General features: G+C 44.2%; 1 protein-coding gene across 18 annotated transcripts in view; it reads right to left on the bottom strand.

Annotated features, from left to right (window-relative positions):
• BAZ2B (bromodomain adjacent to zinc finger domain 2B) overlaps positions 1-16,909 on the bottom strand; it is a 97,729-nt gene that overhangs the window by 69,902 nt on the left and 10,918 nt on the right. For 17 of the 18 annotated variants that reach the window (XM_065841553.2, XM_065841552.2, XM_065841562.2 and 14 more), the window contains exon 2: positions 5,752-5,794. The exons of the other annotated variant lie outside the window; for it this stretch is intronic. The gene's annotated coding sequence lies outside the window, so the exon portion shown is untranslated. The remainder of the gene's footprint in view (positions 1-5,751; positions 5,795-16,909) is intronic. 18 annotated transcript variants of the gene reach the window in all.

The following is a 16,909-nucleotide window of genomic DNA, read 5'->3' as shown; positions in this document are numbered from 1 at the left end:
GATGTGGAAGGTGCTGGAACAAGCAAGTGCCAGTCACTGGTAGAAATTCAATACCTCTTCAGTACTCCAAAGGGAGTTACCTCCCACCCCATTTTCCCTGCTATGAAGCACTGACTTGACTCAACAACTCCTTGAACTACTGCCTCTAATTCTACCTTCTTCCTGTAAAAACCCTAGCAGGAAAGACACAAAGCGGAATAAAAGGAAAACAATTAAGATCTTTCTGGTTAAGAGAGAATCAAAAATTTGTTGAGATTGGAAGGATCTTAGGGAGGTCATCTGGTCCCATCTGCTCAAAGTACAGTTAACTGCGAAGTCACATCAGCTTGCACAGAGCCTTGTCCAGCAAAGAAGTAGATTTTTGCAGGCTCTCTGAGCACCCATTTCAGTGTTTCATAGAAGCACAGACTGGGCTGGAAAGGACCTTGAAGGATCATCTAGTCCAACCCCGCGCCGTAGGCAGGCGCATCTTATATTGGGTTAGGTTGCTCAAAGCCCCATCGAACCACACTTGACCACTTCCAACAATGCGGCATCCACAACTTCTCTGGGCAAACCTATTACAGTGTCTCACCACCCTCATCATAAAAACTTTCTGGACCAGCACTGCAGGGGGCTCACAGAGCGGGGCAGAGGGGACAATGCCCTCCCTGACCCGCTGCCCAGGGGCTGGGGACACAGCCCAGGGTACAACTGGGTTTCTGGGCTGCAAGCGAATGTTGCCAGCTCATAAAGTTTGACAACTTTTGCTCTCAGAATTTTCTCCCTTTTGTCTAATCAAGCTTTCTCTTTGCGTAATTTGTCTTTTGCCTCTTCTCATTTCATGGCCCACTCCCAAGCAGAATCTGAGTTTTCTTCTCTCTAACACCTTCAAGGCAGGTCGAGACAACCATCAGCTCCTCTGATCAATCCCAGTTCTCTCACACATCGTATTGCATCCCCTGCTCTGGGCACTGCCCGTCCCTGGGACACAGCCCCTGGTCTCGGCACTGCCTGGCCCTGGGACACAGCCCCTGGTCTCGGCACTGCCTGGCCCTGGGACACAGCCCCTGCTCTGGGCACTGCCTGGCCCTGGGACACAGCCCCTGCTCTGGGCACTGCCCGGCCCTGGGACACAGCCCCTGGTCTCGGCAGGGCTCAGCACTGCCCGTCCCTGGGACACAGCCCCTGGTCTCGGCAGGGCTCGGCACTGCCCGGCCCTGGGGCACAGCCCCTGGTCTCGGCAGGGCTCGGCACTGCCCGGCCCTGGGGCACAGCCCCTGGTCTCGGCAGGGCTCGGCCTGCCCCTCACACCCCGCCGCGGCCTGGGCTGACTCACCTCCCACTTACTCTCTGCCAAACCCCAGGGCCTTTCTGCTACTGCCCCCACCTGTCCTGCTAGGCAAAAATCTCTGGGAAAAAAATCATCTTTTATTCTGACTCACCCACTGTTAAGATAAATTAGTAAATGATTTATGGACTTCCAAGCAACACAAGAGCAGAGGCACAACCACAAACGAAGAACAAGCCAAGGCCTGGTGCCCTTCACACGCGGTTGAAGAGATCCTGATGAGCTGCCGCCCCCGGCACAGGGCTGTTCTGTTTTCACATCCATCTCCCCAAAACACACATGTAAACTCTTCCGGTTGTCAAGCTGAAAATTAAAGAACTCTAATTGTTTGGTATTTTTTCATTCAAGGATGCCGGTTGCCTTCTCAGTTTTGACTCTCTTGATTTCAATATTTCAGTTTTCCCTTTACTGCCACAGGATCTGCTACCTACCTCAAAATCAGAAAAGAAATTGAATAAAGCCAATTTAGTTTTGCCTTCAGACTTTTAAGACTTTAAGAATATAACCAAATATCAAATGACTCATAGTAGTACTATGAATTCTAGTCACAGCATAAAAAGCGCCGCATACAGTACATTCCCTCCCTGAAACCGTAACCCTTACCCAGACCAGGGTTTTTGGAGCCTGCCTGGGGTGCCCGGTGAAGTCCCCCCAGAAGCAGCTTTCCAGCTGAGAAAGGAACACAATACTCACAGCAGCTACAAGCAGAAAAGTCACTGAACACTGAGATGCAAAAGATAAAGTTGTATCAACTTACACAGGGAAAATTATCTTTTCAATAGTTGCCTGGAAATGTCCTTTTAACCTAAACATCTAAATTACAGAGCTACTGTATATTACAACTCTGACATTTAATTTGAAGAAAATATTTCTTGTTTCCCATAAGCAAAGCTTTGTATGCAAACACTAAGAACACTTCTTCCTGCAAGAAAGTCAAAGCAAACAAAGTGAAAACTCTAATCACATGTGCTTTGAAGGACTTCTGAACTTCTGAAGTAACTGCAAACAACACTAACACTTGGTGCAAACAGATCACCATTACTGCAAAGAGAGAACCAGCTGGTCTCAACAATACACGGATACTACCTAAAATTCAATTTGCATCTGAGCTTCTCCAGTTGCCATCTGTACGGTAAAGCTTAATAAACCACTTATTCCTCCTAACAGATGCTAATCCTGGATTGACAATACGTAATCAAAAGCTGCTCCTTAACCCTTACAGAAAATAACTGTTCTTAAACCTGCTTTGCAGCAGCAGCATTAAAACAATTTGGAGTAACTCTTACAGCACTCGCATGAGTGTTGGTGGTTTGCTTGTTTTGCTTATCAAAACTGCCTTCCGATTATAAAATACAACACATCAAACTAGTCTACTAGTTTAAAAGAAAATTGTAATAAAAATATATATTCCACAGACAAATACGTAGTTTATTAATTCTTTCCATGAAACTTTCAGTCATTTTTAATTTTACTTCCATAATGGTTTTATGTAGCATGTTATTTTTTTTCCTTGACAAATAAATCTAAACAAACACATCCAAGCAAGCATATGCACCTGTATACACAATGACCATATCTGCAGATATATCAGCAACTTAGGGAAATAAAATACTTCGATTTCAATTTTTTAATGAGATGATTTTCTAAAAGTAGCTGCAAAAATAAGTAGAAAAAGACATAATTGTCTTTTGCCTTTTATTTACACTCTGCAGAACTACTGTAAGCACATAAAACCTGAAGTCATTCTTTTCAGTTTCTTAGTCAATTTTAACTGTTATTCATTCTACTGAGGTAAAGATACAATTAAACCTGTAGGTGCTACGCACGTGTGAAGTAAATGGCCATGTTCTTCGGGGATGGACTGTCCTGGACGCCCTGGTGCTCTCCCGAGCTGGCCAGGTGTACCCCGGCCCTCGCTCCGCCAGCGCCGCGGCCGGGCGCAAGGAGCAGCGCTTCCACCGGCCCGCGGCGCCCGGGCTCCCGCCGCGGGCAGGGACGCCGTCCGCCAGCCGCGCCGGCTCCGCGGGACCGGGACCAGCGCTGCGGCCTGGCCCGGGCCTCACCGCCCACACGGGGAGGAACTTCTTCCTTATATCTAATTTAAATCAAGCCTCTTTCAGTTTAAGAGCATTTCTCCTTGTCCCGACACTGCAAGCCCCAGTAAAGCGCCTGTCCCCACCTTTCTTATCAGCCCCTTTTAAGCACCGAAAGGCCGCGGCCAGGTCTCCCCGGAGCTTCTCCTCCGCAGCCCAGCAGCCCAGCTCTGTCACCTGTCCCCAGCAGAGCTGCTCCAGCCTCCGTCACTCCTGGGCCCTCCGGCAGCTCCATACCTCTTTTCTACTCCAGACCCCACAACTGTTTGAGGGACTATAGAAACAAAGATCCCTTTTCCATAACCAAATGCACCTTCACGTGACCTCTCTGCACCCTTTTGAGTATTTACATGACAAAAAAGGCAAATACAGCTATGTATGTAGACACTTAACTTCTGTAACACGGTAACAGCTGTAGGCAGGGAGCTGGCGGTACATTCAAACTGCCATAAAAGCATAGAACCATTTGTGTTAACCCGAGTTTGCCAGACTTCTCTTACTTCTTTTCCCCCTTACTCCTCTGTACAGTGTGTTGCAATTTGTTATTAGTAGTTTCTCATTAGTTGCCAGTTCCCAGACCTCTTATCGAATTTCAGTTACAGTTCAACAATCACATTTTTGTGCAATTTCTTTTGTTCTGAGACACAGCTGTTGACAAGTGATAAAGCACGTGTTCAAAATAAAGCAAGATGCGTGTCTCACTTGCGTGTTTCTGCAAGATTTTTCATTACAGTCGGCTGACCCCACAGGAGCCGGCAGCGCGCTACCGCGTTACGAACGCTTCAGTGTCCAGCGCCTCCAGACACTCTAAATCCTGCACACAGTCACCCTATTTCTGTCTATTATTTGAAAGTACTTAATGACTTTCCTAGGTCTGCTTTCTTTTCTTTTTAAACTGGTTCAGGTTGCTGCTGCTCGCCCCAAAACGCAGGCGACCCCGCCTCCCGCCCCTCCCTGCTCCCGCATCGCTGCCTGTACGCAACGGGTTCACTAGAAAAACCCTTCCTCGGAGCTTTAATTCACTTGATCCCTCCTATTTGATTGAGCTGCTCTCTGCATATGAACCTGTTCACTCTTTGAATCCAGCAGGTGTTGGTACATTCCATAAATCCTGTATCAAGTCACATCTAGTGGTTTTAGTGTTGTACATACAGTGTGCAACTGTACACTTGAAAGAGTACTTTTAAAACCTTTTAAATTCAACCTTACAAATTATTTTAATCAGCTTGCAAAAAAGATTGATTTAGCCTTTTTTCCCCCTGTTGTCAGCGCAAGTTTTACCTTTACTGATTATAATTTACCTCTGGGATACTGGCACAAAGGACGCTACCGAAAGATAAGACTCCACTGAATCACACAATATCATGCCTGGGATCTAAACAAGGCTCTTGTTAAGCTACATATCTCATTACTGGACATAAACTTACTAATTTAAGTATGTTATTTGCTATTTTCAGGGTCTATTATCACAAGCGTATGAAGAATTGATCGTTAACATGAGGAGTATCAAAATAATAAACTTGATAATTCATGTCAAATTCATTTCCAATTCCCCTCTCTTTCTTCAGGTACCTGACAGACAGCAAGTGCCAGCACAGAGTGAAAAGCACACCTGAAAGTTGCACCTGTGAGCTGAGCAAAGGTTTAAATCTCTAGTTCAGTTTTCACTGCAGCTTTGTCTAAAGCCAAGTACCAGAGTAAGACACAAACACCTTTTCTCTGTAGCTGTCCCGAAAAAACACAAGCAAATTGATGTAAATGTAAAATTATTGATTTCATAATCATCTAGTAAGCTATCTATTAATTAAAAAAAGATAATTCATGCTCGCTCATCATGTAGCAAAATATCACACATTCTCTGACTATCCAAAATATTTTTCAAAGTTGCTAAAATGGATTTTGGAATCAAAATTCTCAGCACAACCTCTCAATCAATTTTAAATATTCCCTGAACTGTATACCATCAGATATCAAAGCTACTAAAGGCATACTGAAAACATGCAACACACTAAAATTACATTCTATAATATTTATATTTCAAGCCTACACACAAACAGATCCCGAAAGCACGATACCACTGTTATTATGGACAGCACTGCCACAGATCTACTCAGCAGTTAAGCCTGAAGTCACAAAAGTAACTGCAGATGTAGACTAAGGATCTAGAAGTCTTAGTTAAGCTCGTGCTTAATGTCTTGCAGAAAAATCAGGACCTGGATGCAGAATTTAGCACTAAGCACACAGTGCATAACGTTTTCCTTCTCCCTGTACAGCTCATGCTTCTCAGAACATCATCACAACGGTTACTGCTGCAGGTTGGTTACTTACTGGGCGGACCACGGTCAGTTCTGGGACATGGCTGGTCTGCAACCTGCAAACAGAAACAACCGTCAGCTGGGGACACACGCGTCCTGTCCCGAGCCCCTTCCCGGGGACAGACGCCAAACGGGGCAGGAAACGCCCGCGAAACCCGTGCCTGTGAACCATACGGGACCGCGTGTCCCTTCGCGTGTAGGCGGCAGGTCAGAGGAATCTTCCTGTTAAACCGCAAAAAGAACTCCGGCCTCCCGGAAACCAATGGGATTGTCAATTTCATTTATACAGAACCAGGGTCTCATCCATTTACTGAGTCTCTCTAGCGTGAGGATCCCAAATTCTCCTCTCGTTATGAGGACTGAAAAGCACCACTATGTCAGCGCAAAATCCACACACATTTCACCCAATGTAAAACCAGTTTTTGAAGACTTGTCCAGATTGCTTTCTTCCCAGATTTTCTGTTCCCTGGGTAGATCAAGTTTTTCCAAACACATCGTTCATACCCATTGTATACAAAAGAGAAAAAGGCAGAACAGATGAAACATTTGGAATACAACCATCTCAGGAAAGTATTACTTGCTATAATAGTACAACACTGATATTGCTGAGGGCTTCTAATGTTTTTTCACTGAAGGCCAGTCAAGAGTCAGTGAAATTTCACGTATCATATGGTACTATGCAAATCGCCCAGCATGACCATGTTAGCATGACATACTTTCATTAGGCTTAATAAAAAGTCTGCATTAGGTAGGTAAATTTTAGCAGCCCATTCAAAATTACAGGTAATAAAACTAGTATTGGTGTTGAATTAATCTAATGGAGTGGTGAAACTGTATCAACTGCACATAGTCAAGACCTTAATGAAGGTCCAAACCCAGGAATTTTACAGACTGGGAAAGCAACCCCGGCTAGATGTGCACACACAGCCCACCGCCCCTCTGCTGAGGAGCCACAGCTACCGTCAGCCGGACAACCGAGGGTCACACACAAGGGACCGACAGATGTCCTGGGTATCTGACACTGTCTGAGGGAAAGAAAAGTGCATCTTGATGCAACTGCTGCTTCCCAAGCTAATAAATTCACTTTTAGTAACAAAAATAGAGTTGTCTGTTATATGCGAATCTAACTTCCCATTTCTTACTCAAGTAAACAAAAGCAAATACAATGCAACATATACCAAATGCATCACACACGGCCCTATTTCCTTCTCCCATATGCTGTACATATTCACAATCAACAAATTAAAGACCATTATCCACTCTTCATCGACAAAGAAAAGCAGATTGAACGCATGGTCTTATATAACTGATGTTGTTTATTCTCCTTCCAAAGACGAAAGGTTCCATGGTTCAGAGTTTAGTCCCTTGCTGTAAAAGCTACCTCAATACATTCGTAGCACTCACCACAGTTAGCAAATAAATAAAGGCCTCTAAAACAGGCCCAGCAATTTCTGTTGCTCTGGAAAGGAGAATGAACGCCTGTGTCGAACGCCCCGGCTCCATCACCAGCACATCTCCGCTAACCGCACACCCGCCCCGCAAACGCGGCCGCCCTTCCTCTGGAGCCACGCTGCCGCTGGCCGTGCTCAGGTCTGCGCTGGCCCACCAGGGAATGGTCTGCCCCACGGCTGTAACACTGACGGGTAAAGGGCTTTTTGGAAGTAAGCTCAAGGAAGAATCCAAATTTCTACATTTCTGAAGGCTTTAACAATAAACTGTTAAAGAAAAAAAATCATTATCTACAAAGAGACCCAAATTTTATTTATATGGTAAAACTAGGGGAAAAATGACTCTGACAAGTGACTGTGAGGTTTCAAAAATTATATCATTTGCTGCAGATTTGTATACACCAAGACTGAAGCTTTAAAATTCCTAAACTAAAAACAAAGGAAGCATCTACTTCTATAAATACCACTACTAATATGCTCCTTACATGTGTCAGTGTTTTTCTTCTCCCCGACTGAAAGCACGCAGGCTGGTTTTGGTCCCAGCACACAAAGCGCAGCGCACAGGTGCCTCAGCCACACAAGCACTGCAGGGAGCTGAAGAGCAGCCCAGGGCTCGAGCGCCGAGACGGGACCGGGCGTGAACCTCGGGAAGTTACACATCGACGCCGCCCAATTCAAAAAACATTTGAGACCACCAAATAATATTGTTTCAGATTAAATATTCTCTTCATGACACAACTGCACAGCCGCACAAACGTGGAAAGCTCGGGATTTACCATTTAGTTGTGAAATAACAGAAGTCCTTGCGACCCGTCTGTTCTTCTCCCTCTTGGTACTCACAGTTATTCCACTAACAAAGCCCACAGAAAAGCATTTTATTGTGGTTTATTTTTTAGGTTTGCTTTTAGAACTGATTATTAGAAGCGTAAAACAAAGTAGCCTTACACGCAAACAAAATCCTAATGCAACTTGAGAATAAAAGGCCAGAAAGAGCCAACATTCCACACTCAGAGCACACAGGTGGCATTTGAAAATGTAAAAGAACAGAAAATGCAGAGTGCCTGGAGAGGAGACTGTAAACTTTGTATCGTGTTTATATCACGTTGTTTCATGTTCATATCATGTCCCTGTGCCCTGGAGCCGCCTGTGTGCCCTGGCTGCAGAACCGCGGGTGCAACAACCGCCGCTCCGGGCAAGAAAAGGACAGTGCATGGACAGCACCGATTACGTTGTTCTGTATTTATAAACGTCACCATCAACTACGCAACATTAACAGAACCTCATCTTTTTTCCCCTACATTATTTCCTTATTGTGTACAAAGTACAGAAAAAGGAAGTTTCCTGCGCTTAATATTATTAATAGCATATAAATGAAGCTAATTGAGGTTTGACTTAAGTGGGAAGACAGGGTGGGGTGAATTCCCACCTTTGTTACTGTTATCACTTTGCATGGTGGGTTTTTTCAAGCAAGACTAGAATAACTGGTTTACATCCTTGCAATAGCATCTGCTTAATTAAATCAGAACTTAAAATCTGAAAGCACTGCAGAAAGCAGCAAAAACTGCACCATTTTCATCAAGTCATGGGCCAAAATGTTTTCTCTCTTGACTTTAATTTACTTCTTTCTCCAACGCAAACATAGTGCAAAAGGTATGCCTGCCTTTTAAACACAGACTCGCTGCCTGCTTTAATTATATTGCAAACAAAGGTTGAATGAACATGAGTTTTCAAGCTCATTCTTCCTGGTTTTCATGCGTAATTCAGGTGTGTCTGCTCCGGAACTGCAGGGACAGGAGAGCTCACCAAGCCACGGTGTCGAAAATGACTGAAAAGTGAGATCAGGGCAATGTCAACGTTTATAACCAGCACTTCTTGAAAACATGAGAGAATATTTGATCAAATGGGGGCACTTCCCGAAAACTCACATAAATACTTGAAAAAGCTGAAGCACGTCTCGCTGTGCAAGACAGGGCACGGCACTGCCGACACATCTGAAGTCTCGGCAAAGAGCCTGTGACACCTCTTGCAGACCAACGCACGACAACCGGCTCCCTGCAAAACCCTCCCACCCAGCGGCCGGGGACAGAGAAGGTACGGCCCTTCAACACAGTTCGAGGAAAGTGAGCTGATTTTTAAAACACATCTTTTTTAGAAATACTTTTAAAGGCTTCTATCTCCTTTGATGAACTAATGTGTGGAAAAGCAATAACTAAAAATATTACTTCAGAACAACAGATCAACAAAAAAAGTCTCAGTTAACAATATAAGCTTTGTGCAAATATATAATTTCAGAAAGATTTTAATCCGCCAAGGCAAAAATACCTATTCTGATTTTGGAGACTGATAATTCAACAGCAGGTCAGTATTTCAGCAGCAGATTTCAGCAATGCGCACAGTGGTGCTAGCAAAGGCTGGGCATCAGTCACTATGAGGAACATTTAATGCTCTCCCAAAGAGTCCAGGTTCTGGGTTTAACTCTGTTTAAGAGACTCCTGTAGTCAGGTTCTGGGTTTAACTCTCTTTAAGAGACTCCTGTAGTCAGGTTCTGGGTTTAATTCTCTTTAAGAGACTCCTGTAGTCAGGTTCTGGGTTTAATTCTCTTTAAGAGACTCCTGTAGTCAGGTTCTGGGTTTAACTCTCTTTAAGAGACTCCTGTAGTCAGGTTCTGGGTTTAATTCTCTTTAAGAGACTCCTGTAGTCAGGTTCTGGGTTTAATTCTCTTTAAGAGACTCCTGTAGTCAGGTTCTGGGTTTAACTCTCTTTAAGAGACTCCTGCAGTCAGGTTCTGGGTTTAATTCTCTTTAAGAGACTCCTGTAGTCAGGTTCTGGGTTTAATTCTCTTTAAGAGACTCCTGTAGTCAGGTTCTGGGTTTAATTCTCTTTAAGAGACTCCTGTAGTCAGGTTCTGGGTTTAACTCTCTTTAAGAGACTCCTGTAGTCAGGTTCTGGGTTTAATTCTCTTTAAGAGACTCCTGCAGTCAGGTCCCGCCTGCTTGCAGTCCCTCCCTGCCCCCCCTATAAACCAGCGCACTCCTGCTAAAAGACTTCATGGACCAAACCTCCTCCCCTCCCCTCCCACCTCACGCAGCCCCTCCTATCATGGATCAAATGCCATTTATACATTGACTTCCTTCTCCCGTCTTTACATTCCTCAGCTTTTCAGCCTAAAATCGTTCTTTATCATCTTAACCCCATTGGTTTGAGTCCTACATTTTGGTGGGTTTTACACTGTTTTTCTGGAGTTTGTGGCCCATAGGGCAGGAGTGTGCAAGCTCTCAGTTTTTAATTGTGTTAAATGAAACCAGCCTAGGTTCTACCAAATCCTTCAGAAAGCCTCCAAATTACCATCAGAATCCCAGAATTCTTCTAGATCTTCTGGTTTCTTGCACTAACTTGCAATTACGCATTCCTAACTCCGTTAAGTATTTGGAAAGAGAAAACCAAACATAACTTCAATTCCCCCAAAATCGCAGAATCGTTTAGTTTGGAAAAGCCCCCTGAGATCACAGAGTCCACCCGTTCCCCAGCCCTGTCCCTGCCCCCTGTCCTGAGACCCTCCTGTCCGTCTGCCCAGCCCTCCAGGGACAGCGACTCCAGCACTGCCCTGGGCAGCCTGTTCAATGCCCCACAGCCCTTTGGGGGAGAAATTGTTCCCAAATCCAACCTCAACCTCCCCTGGCGCAAGACTGTCTGATCATGATCAATAAACACCTTCTAGACACAGTTACCATGCTGTGAATTGTTATCCTTCCCCCTAAATCACCATTAATCTAAATTTGCTGGTCTGGCCATTTTCAAATATTCTAAAAATATTAATTCTTATACTTGCAATTCTTATATTTCCAAATGCTGAAAATCTCTATATACACTGTAAAGAAAAAAGATCCTCTTTTATGCTTATTTCTTTTTCAGTGCAACAGACCACAGAAGTTTAACGACTGATCTGAGGTTTTATTTAGTTCAGTAGTACAAAAAAAAAAATTCCCAAGTCTTCTTCGCATTTTTCAGGTGAAACGTGTCTGAGAAACACACCGGTTCTGTGGCACCGCTGTCCTCCCACCGAGGCAGGAACCAAGCTAACAAATGGGAAAGTTCAGAACGCTGAGGCACAGTTTTTGTTCACATTGCTGACTACTCCACACAGGTCGACCAGGCCAGACTCAACTACCAAGACAAATCATCGCTCCGGAGGGAGCAGGAGCCGCGCGGATCAGCCGGCTCCGTCAGCGCACCACCCGTGCGGCCGCGCACCTCTCCGGACCAGGAGTTCCGCTGCTCTCAGGGACGGACGCAACAACGCCAGCAACGACCAAGTCTACATCAGGATTGGGTATTCTGATCAGGATTCAAGACAAAGCTTGTCTAATAGTGCTGAAAGGTTTTTGCGTCATTTAATTAGTTTTCATCAACTCCCACACCCCAGAGCCACGGCAGTTTCTGTGACTCAGCGCTCGCAGGACACGTCCGCGTGACCGCCCCGCGTGTCACTTCCGCGCGTCCCGTGAACGGGAGCGATGTCACGGCCGCTCCCAGCAACCGGAGACGTGTTGATTAACAACTCTGTCGTGTCAGTGTAGATGGAAGAAAGGAACGCTGTCACTAAAAGTACGACACTGATCCTCTTCCTGCCATCATCATTGGGAGAACGAGGAAAATGTGAAACAAACTGAGTCTTTCTTCTAGCAAAGCAAGTGCCATTTTATACTTTAACATCCATTTTGAGCTGAACAAGAGAAAACCTGAGTATTACTGCACTACGAGGGGCTGTATCTTCATCCTCTGTTTAAGACCAACCACCACTCGAGACTGCACTTCTGCTGTAAATGTGCGCACTCGGCAAACAATGGAGACGCAACTTCAGCACCCGCAGAGCTGCTTCCATCGCCCCATCAGACAGAAACCCCAGACACAAACACAACTGAACTGCATTTTGCATCACTCAGGGAACCGTGCACAGTGCTAAAAAAGCAACAATCACACAGACACAAACACAGCTGGGAAAAGAGAGGAAAAAAGGATGGTCTGCTCCACGGGCTGCCCCGGCACCACCCTCAGACCGACAGGCCTGCGATTCCTCCTGCGCGCCCTTCCCGTAGACGGGCGTCGCATTTGCCAGCCCTCAGTGAGCCGGGACACCCCCGGTCAGCCAGGCCTGCTGAGAAGCTGCTGGAAGCGGCTGGAGCTCCCTGCTCAGCCAGGCCGGCCTCCGTCCCCGCCGCCTCGCCCTCGAGCACACAGGGCCAGGCTGCTCCCGCGCCTCCACCATCTCCTAAAACCCTCGCTGCACTAGAGCATAATGTATTCCAGCTCTTTAGAACTGACTACCCAGCTATCACATACAATCTTTCACATTCCTGGCACTGCTATTTCTCTGTTTCTTGCAAAGAAAGTTAAACGCAGTATATCCACATACAGAACAGCCAGACTAATAGTGAAGCCTGTTTATGACAACTAATACACTCAGGCTTCTGTGTTTAAGAAAAATGTTGTTTGCTATTAGGAGCAATGTCATAGCAATTGTAACTCTGAGATATTGTTGTTTTAAAAGCTGCATTTCAGCAATTTCCACCAAAAATGCGCTATTATTAGTACTGTGTCTTTCACACTGACAGCGCTCACAGGTTGCCAGTCGCACTCAAACAAACTGACACGTTTCCACGAGTTTCTGGTGTGTCCCAAGTTCCTCCTGTCACGGGGATCCCGAGGAGAACGGGCCCAGAACCGCCCCCCGTGGCGCTGCTCTCCACACCAGTCAGCACGGAGCCAGAACCCCGCTCTGCTCGGCTCACGGGAGCGCCACGGGACACCAGCGCTTCCAACCCCTTATTTATACTCCAGCCAAACTCACGAGCTCAAGTCTAACCACAGCTTACTTGCAATGTTGTGTGAAGTCTTCAGGATAGGACATTTTTCATTTCCATTTAAATTAATGCCAACAATATACTTTGAGTTGACACCTACCATGGTTTCTCTTTTGGGTTTTTTTAGATGTTAATTCACAAGACATGGGTACTTTTCATGTAACAGTTTTGTTGTTTACTACATTGCTATCACATTTTTTTCCCAATGAAAAGAACTTTTATTGACTAAGTAACTAACCTATTTATACACTTCATACATTTTTACTAGTAGTTTCACACTATTTCCATTCCTAAAAGTTCCATTCAATGTTGAACACCTTTTCAGAGCGTTCTTAAAAACATATTTAAGATAGACCCAACACGAAGTTTTATATAAAAACTTTCTTGTACATACAGAAATAACCCCCCAGTTTTTCAAGACAGTTCTCCCGTCATGCTGCGAGGACTTGCCCAAATCCCTTCGTGCAGAAACGTCACGCCAGCACCTCTGCTATTGCTTCACATGGCTCGGGACTTTCACACTTGTCAGGCAAACCTGAACTCCAAAATTAGAATAGAACTGGATTATCTTGTTATTTTTCTCATATGTGCTTTAGTTTGTATCTCTAATATGCCAATTGCTACATCTTAGCTATAATATGCATCATGCACACTAAAACTGTTGTGTTTTGTAATTCTGTCATCCAACTATTGAAATGTTCCTATATGCTAATATACAAACACCTACACACTACCCAAAGCTTATCTAAATCTTCTAAAAGTAACAGAGGATCAGGTCCAGTCAAAGAACAGTCACACAGAACAACAGCTACTCAAATGCATCAAACGGTTCAGAGTTTCAAGAGTTCTCTCAAACTAAGAAGAAACATACAATAGAACTATGTAGTTGGTGATCTAGGAATTAGTAGAACCAGTACAGGGTTAACAGTTGAGGCCTGTAAGGATTTGTTCATGGCCCAAACTATCAACACCAAAGGAACTGGTTTAATGGCATGTCCCTGGATTTTAGAATGCTTTATTTGGCTAAAATACATGTTATTTTGCCTGTCAGACACCTGTGCAGTTTGGTCTGGATGAAATTTACTTGCATCTACCAAACTTTTATGAAATCAGTGACTGAAAGGCATTTATGGACACATGCACTGTAGTCAAAATTGTTCATTTTCAGGATTTAATGGAAACTTACACAAATTAAGACAGAACATACTTGCGTATCAAATCCCAAAACCACTTGTCAAATCCAAAACTGAAGCACCTCTTCAGCTCTGCCTTCTACTGACACATTAACCTGACTGCTCATGGCCTGTTCCTCAAACTCATAGAAAAAAACCCTGTTCTCATGTGCTTTCTCCCAAGTCACAAAAAGGTGAAGCAAAACGTGCCACAGTGATTTAATTATTTGCTTTATTATCCCCTCTAAAACATCTGTTCCCATGAAAAGACAAGGAGAAACTAAGTCAGACAGTTCTGGCACTGGCTGCTTGTTCTTGGGTTCTGCTTCTGTTCCCTCAGCAACTGATGTGGCATCAGGAACAACAGATCCAACAAAAAGGATAAACCACAGCTGGGGGTGGCAGTGACCTCTGTGCTCCAAACTGCTACTGAACGTAAATGACACCATTAGAGGCCCTGTGCTAAAGTCAAAAAGCAGTCTGCAAAAATAACCACACCAGTATGATCTGAAGCATCAAACTCTGCATTTCTAAAAGGATCCGCACAACAAAGTACCCTACATCATCCAGCAAAACGGCCTATATAAGAACACACACATACACTGCCATACACGGAGTTGTCATTTATTTGCTCATGCATATCTGGCACCAAAATAAATGAGCTTGTCCCAGGCCTATTTTAGAAGAGAAATGGCCTCTGGTTCCTCTCTCCTTGTATTTGTTTGCTCCCTGGGCAGCTCGGCTGCATTGCCAGAGCAGCGGATTGAATCCCAAGCACTCTCAGCACGTCCTGCCCAGCCACAGTCACACTCGGGCACTGTCTCCAGAGGAAACACAGCAAGGCTGCCGATGGGACTTTAATCACGTCTCCAAAGTAAAATATAGCAAAATAGAAGGGATTCCTTTGGTCTACGCACTGGTCCTTCACTCTGCCGTTCCCTGGGCAGTTTTTCCTTCCAAATGCTTTCCTCTTTCGATCCTGGAGCTTCTGGTCTGTTTTCCCCTCTGCTGAAACTTGATAGTTACAGCCTACAGCCTATAAGGATCTTATTTTTGCCCCCATTTTTCCAGCTTGAGCTAGAATTACATAAACCAATATATATTTACCATAAGCAACACTGCAACAGCTAGTTCAAGACTATTTCCCAAATACAGAAAACATCCACAACAGGACTAAGGGCTAGGTACAGAAGGGACTCCCTTCAACCCTCCCCTTCCAGTTTTGACAATATTTGAGATCCAGACTATTTTAGAAATGTATGAGCCTCACCAGCTATAGTGTCAGGAGAATTTATTCAAGAAGCAGAATGAAAATATCATTTTCCCCAAACTAATTTTCTAGAGCTGGAGAGAATGTAATGAAACTTAAACAGCAGGGGTGGAATAACGACCGAGTTTACAGGTATCACAGGTGATATACCTGAAGACTAAATATACACACGGGGACAGAGAAGGAAAGGACACGGGAAAAATCTGTAAGGTTGAAGTTACAGTACATACAATTATTCTCCATTACACTATGTTAATGGAAGAATGCACATTAACAAGCTGTGCAAAAGGAGCACAGTACGGAACCAAGGATGAAGGGCGGGATAATCAACTGTGCTGAACAACCACAACCTAAAGAGGATTACTTTTCAATCCCTCACACGAGAACATGACAAAACCTCTATATTCGTGTAAATCTTAGAAGAACGTGTGTATTATTTGCATCTTTATTATTCCATCTATACAAATTATCAAAGACACAAAACATAAAATATTAACAAAACCAGAATTAACTAATGCAGAATAAGGTCCATCTACACAAGTAATAAACATTTTGAGAAAGAATAAAGGTACATACCCTTCTCTCAGCAATCACGAGTATGAAGATGTAACAAACCCAGTGCTGATTTCAATCGCCATGTTCAGCAGCCATAATAAACCCATCTTCCATTAACACATCTCGTCATTCTAAGTGTGTTGCCATTTTCCTCTCCGCAGTATCCAAGGACTAGTCCACAATTTAACCCAGCACTAAGTGAAAAGCACTACTTACTGGTTTATATTAACAAACTACTGTGTTCTTTTAGTTCCAATATTACATTTCAGTCATATCTGAAATGCCAAAAAAATTGTTCTCTATTTACTCTACTATTCCAAGCAGGACTTTGTAGCACCTGGTCACAGCCCAAGCTGAAGACTTCAGTATACTCTCATCTCACATCGAAAGTGTTCCAAAGTTGATGATTCTTTCAGGTTTATTTGCTTTTTATTCCACTTGACAGTGGTGACCTGAATTACTAACACAGTATCCTGCACGTTTTCTGTTTTGTCCTTTTTTCCTCTCCCCGTGCTGTGTCAGACTTGCTCCGTGACTGCTGCTGCGGCCCCGGCATTTCTACCTGATGGCAGATAACGAACTTAGAACCCATCACTGTGCACCTATTCATGTTCTTCTCCCCGCTCCCCTCTTCTCCACATGCGTTTCTCCAAATTCATCAGTGATTAATCTCGTGCAGCCGCTTAAGTTTCCCAAGACGTTCGGTTTGATCTTTTATAAACACAGTGGGTTTTCCACCATGGTAAAACTCTTTTTTGTTAACAGATAAACTCAGCCTGTTCCCTACAAGGTCCTTTCAAATCACATCCTATCAAGAAAAATATCCTGCACTGTAACCAACCCATTAAAAATCTGACATCATTCA

The sequence above is a fragment of the Patagioenas fasciata genome, chromosome 7, assembly GCF_037038585.1.
Source record: "Patagioenas fasciata isolate bPatFas1 chromosome 7, bPatFas1.hap1, whole genome shotgun sequence".
In the NCBI taxonomy this organism is placed as follows: domain Eukaryota; kingdom Metazoa; phylum Chordata; class Aves; order Columbiformes; family Columbidae; genus Patagioenas; species Patagioenas fasciata.
The sequence above is the reverse complement of the archived record's forward strand: the minus strand, read 5'-3'. Positions and strand labels throughout refer to the sequence as shown.